We start from the raw sequence: 5424 nt of genomic DNA on the forward strand, positions 1-5424 counted from the left end.
GGTTACTCATGTTTGCCTCCAGAGTGAATGATCTTTTCTCTCCTGTGAGTCAGGGACCATGCCTTCTTCATTGACACAGGAGAGTTACCAGGAGCTGTTTCTACACCTTTGACCTGTGCCAGGCCCCGCTGCGTGATGTAGTACGGTAGTGTCAGTGCATAATGTGGTTCATTCGTCTCGTGTGTGTGTGTGTGTGTGTGTGTGTGTGTGTGTGTGTGTGCCATTTATTCATTAGCACACTTTTTATAGTTCTTTGTCAATTTCACATCATGCAACCCAATCCCACTCATTCCCAGTCCTTTCATGTGCATCCTCCACCCTCTAGCACCCCCCAAATAAAATAAAAAAAAATTAAAGAACCCAAAACAAATCAAAACAACAACAACAACAAAATACTTCGGCGCTCATCTTTCTCACCTCTCCATCAAGTACCCATTTGTTGCAGGGGCCTTGGGAGCTGCAGTATGTCACACAGTAAACCCTTTTGTCTAAGCAGCTTTACCCGCAGATGTTCACTGCAATGAATTGTTGGTTTGGTTAAAGGCCTCTGGCTTCCAGCATGCTATAAATACTGGACCCTCACCAAGACTCCTCTCAGTTACTCTGCTGTTACCCCAAGCCATGGTTCTACAGGCCTGGTCCCTTCATGTGCTCCAGCAGGTCATAGATGGGGTGGGCCACCTCTAAGCCCTGGATGTGGTCTTGGGTGGCAGCTGAGTTGGTCAGTCTGGGCCTCCAGCAGGACAACTCCTTTCAGGGCAGGGTCAGAGCCAGCTCCCCTGTACCCATGCCATCTGGGCCAGCTCACCCACATACATGATGAGGCACTGGCCGGCATGGGGGTGATGCAGTTCCCTCAAGGCTGTTAAGGGTCAGGACTAGCTTTCTCATGCCCATGCCACTAGGGCAAGTTCTGGGGGTAAGTGGGGGTAGGTCTCTCACTGAGGCAGCCAGCAAGGGGCTGGTGGTAACAAAGGCCACAGGCATCAACACAGAACCTAACTGTGGTAGGACCACATATCTAGACATGGCCCCCTGCCACAGCTCAGGTCCAGATGTCACCATGGTCCTGGGTGATAGCGCAGGTCACTCACATCAATATGGCCCTTGTGAAAGCGTGGCCTTTGGACACCTAGGTGACCTCAGGTGGTGGCCCAAACCATGGGCATCCGAATGGCCTTCAGTGACAATATGGGCCACTGACATCAACACAGACCCCAGCTGCTGTTGGGCCACGGACCCAGACACGGCCCACAGCAGCAGCTTAGGCCAGGACATCACATGGCTCCAGGTGACAGAATAGACTGCCTATATCATCCTGTTCCTCACTTCTGTCCTGCCTTCAGTTCTGCTTCTTTCCATAGTGCACGAACCATTCCACTTCCCCTTCTCATCCATTTCCTCACCACATACCTGTTCATGGCAGCGTTGCCTGCTCTGGGGCTGTAGGGTGCCAGGTGGGCCTGTGGCAGTAGAGTGTGGGTCAATTCCTCACTATGGTTTGAATAGAAATAGTTATCTTCCATGTAGGCTCATATATTTGAATACTTATGGAAGGCTTTAGCAGGTGTGGCCTTGTTGGAGTAGGCGTGACCCTGAAAGAAGTGTGTCACTCTGGGTGAACTGTAAGCCAGTCCCAGTGTTTCTCTCTCTTCCTGCTGCCTGCCAATCTGGATGCAGAACTCAGCTCCTTCTCCAGCACCATGTCTGCCTGTATGCTAACACACTTCCTGCCGTGATGACAATGGATTAAACCTCTGAAATTGTAAGTAAGCCCCAATGAAATGCTTTCTTTCATAAGAGTTTCTGTGGACATAGTGTCCCTCTCATTGCAATATAAACCTAACTGTGTCTGTGTTATGGAAGGAGACAGATGCCTCTTGCTGCATCCCTTTTCCCAGGAACCATCAGCTGTCAGTAGCTTCTCCGCTAGGGGTGGGGCTTTGTGGGCACCTCCTCCATCCATGCTGGTATTTTGGCTGGCTTGATCTTGTACAAGTTTTGAGTATGTAGTCAGAGCTGCTGTATGCTTGGTTAGTCACTTCCTAACAGTCTATCATTTTGTCATTTCAGGTTCCATTTTTCCCAAACTGTGGCATTATTGTCTACTTGGGACTACACCCTTAAAGACAATTGACTTTCTCCTTCAGAAACCATCAATTTTCCTTGGCTCCTTAGTTAGGGGTAGGGACTAATAAACCACCTTCCCCTCCATGCTATCATGTTGACTGGCTTTATCTTGTGCAGGTCTTGTGCAGACAACCCCAGCTGCTGTGAATTCCTGCATGTAGATGGCTGGTCATGTCCAGAAGACAATGTTTCACTCTAGTTTTCCCCAACCTGTGGCACATAGAATCTTTCTTCCTTTTTTCCTCAATGGCACCTGAGTCTTGGAAGGGTAGTGATATAGACATCCCAAGGTCTTGGGGTTTCTCCGGGCCTTTTACTAGATCCCCAAAGCTGAGAAAGAACTGTGAGCAATGAGCAGGAAGAAACCTCTTCAGAGTTTGCATGTGGCCAGAAGAGTCACCCTGTTCACCAGCCAGGAAGAAATTACCTTAAGATATATATGCATCAAATAAAGTTTTCAAAAAAGTATAATAAAAAGTGGAGAAAGTAGCCCCAGACATTCCATGCCAAATTCACAAATGTTAGAAACAAGCTCCCAAAAGTTGAAGACACATAATTTAATCTTATCTCAGAACAAAGCTCCGGAAGAGCATAAAATTAAAATTTTCTGGTATTCGATGAAAAAACTGCAAGTAAATTATAAAAGGGCTCAGCCTAGTTCACCAATGATTTGTCTTGTTCAAACATGTCAAATATGTGTTTGAATTTCCCTAATATTAAAATCGAGGTAGCCCCTCAAAATTATCAGTAATTACTAAAGTAAACATATAACTGAATCAGACAGTTTTGAGTAGGAAGCGCTTGCAAGGAAGCTGTGATTTCACTACACACTGAGCAAGCTGTTTGTTATTTGAAGATTAGATAAGGTGGGATGTTCAGAATGGCTAGGCACACAATACATAGGCACATAATACATAGGCACACAACAGGAGGCCAGTTGTATTATTCTGTTACAATTGGTTTATCTCTTCACAGGCTCTGGAAAAGGCCACACTGCTTCTGACCATCGTGGTTTTTATTTTTATTTTTTTATTTCCCAGAAGCAATTGACTAATTCATGTTATTTTAACTCTACTATTGCCATTATTCCCTTGTAACCATTAGGTTAAGAGCCCATGTGCACTATGGGAAAGCGAAGAGGGCCATCTATAGTGAGAGCCCCTAGGTAAATTCTGTCTCCAAGGAGGTTGAGACCATCAGTTTCAAAACATGATGATGTCTAGGATAGAGGTAAGTGATGCTATTTTTTTTTTTTTTGGTTTTTCGAGGCAGGGTTTCTCTGTATTGTTTTGGAGGCTGTCCTGGAACTCACTTTGTAGACCAGGCTGGCCTCTAACTCACAGAGATCCGCCTACCTCTGCCTCCCGAGTTCTGAGATTAAAGGTGTGCGCCACCAATGCCGGGCCAAGTGATGGTATTTTAAGAATACTAAAAGAAGTTTCTGAATCTAGCCGTTCTGGCTGTGAGAAGTGGGCAGACAGTAGTGTTTGAGTTGTTCTTGATGAGGGGTCTGGAAATTGGTGGTCAAATACTTTGGAGGGATGGGAAAAGCTTTCTGGACTTATTAGAGACTGGGGTAAGTCATGGACACAGCAAGCATGATGTGGTATTTAAATGCTTTGTGCACCCAGTCGAGAGATTTTATTTTGAGGGAATGGGGAAGGATTGGGACAGAGTTTCAAATCCTTTAACCATGGCAGAGACAGTTGAAGCAATCACCATGGAAACTTCTCCTCATGCTACATATTTAGTCTCATTGGTGTTTTGTACTGCTTTTAAATTATCTTCTGTATACTTATTGTCACTCAGGGAGTCTCTGTAGGCTAGGAGGTAGATATGGCAGTTCAGTTACACCTTCCACAAATGTTACTAGAGTTCTTGGTGTGGTGAAGTACTACACACAGATGTTTCATTAAAATATTTAGGAACATCTGCATTGAATCAAGTGTTATTTCATAGAATGTTAGCAAAATGGGTGAGAAAAGTGGGCTACTGTGTGTATTGATTTTTCTCACATGAACTTTTACACATCTTATTGTAGAATTTCCATTTTAGAGGTGCTGAAATCGAGTCAGAAATACAAATGCTTCAGTTCTTTGAGTTTATTTTCACATTCAAGTCTTTCTGGGAATTCAAAATGGAAAGGCTCTCATCAAAATGTGCCTTCCTAGTCAAGAATAACATCACTGTAAAGTTGAAGATAGAAATGACTTTTTGTTCTCTCACCAGTCCAGACTGCCAAAGTATTGTGGCATTGTTAGCAGTCTGGATATTCACTTTCAAATGAAGGCTAGATGTGTCTCCTAAATTCTGTGCCATGTAGCATACCAGCCAGATACCTCATTAAAGCCTTGCTTTGTTAAAACAGAGGAAATAGCAAGTCCTGACCTTAGTTCTATAATGTGTACTATCTATAGCTATCTAAAACATAATGCATGAATGACTACAGAGCGGGGAAGTAACTAATTAGTGAGAATCATTGTAGTGAAGATAAGTTATAAAATAAATTTCAAATAGCATAAAACTGGGATATTTTGCATATAATCAAAAGAAACTACAAGAAAAATCCTACTATCTCCAAAAATACGGTGTTGAGTTTCCTATATGAAAGCAGATGATTTTTATCAGTTTACTTTTGTATCTCTATTTATCCCATGATAAATGAAATGTTCAGTTAATTTGATATGTAGAATACTTTTCAGCATGCTCCTATCTTTACCATCTAGAATGTGGACCTGACTTTCAGCAAGTGCATGGTTGAGTGGAATTGGTTGAATGGAACTGAAGCACTCTGCCCATCATCTGGGAAAAGCCTTAGCCATGTTTCCTGCCACACCAGTGCCCACGTGGTTTCCCATACTGAAATACAGTGCTTCCGCCTGTGCCCAGCACCAGTCAGTCACATCTGTTTCCTCTAAAGAAAACACCCAACAAGGCATTTCTTGCAGTTGCGTCTCCACCCTTAAACTGTCAGCTGGGCTGTGTTACCTCCTTGGTTCTCATTTCCTTTTAATCATTCAAATTTCACATTTCTAGTTGAAAACCTAGACAGCTGAAAAACCTAATCCACTATTTATTTTGTGAAACAAATATTACTTCCAGAATACAATTACTATACCAATTTGCTATTGAAACGTCAACTCTCTGTGCTCTTGCATGCATTCCTGGTGAGGATGATGGGTGCTCTCCAGTGGCCTGAGTCCCATCTTCTCCACGGTGTTCTGGCATCTCCTCAAAATTTCTTGTCAGTTGATTTATATTCCTGTGGTTTGAAGAACCTTTTGCCTCTTTTCT

This window comes from Mesocricetus auratus, unplaced genomic scaffold (genome assembly GCF_017639785.1).
Source record: "Mesocricetus auratus isolate SY011 unplaced genomic scaffold, BCM_Maur_2.0 Super-Scaffold_100676, whole genome shotgun sequence".
In the NCBI taxonomy this organism is placed as follows: Eukaryota; Metazoa; Chordata; class Mammalia; order Rodentia; family Cricetidae; genus Mesocricetus; species Mesocricetus auratus.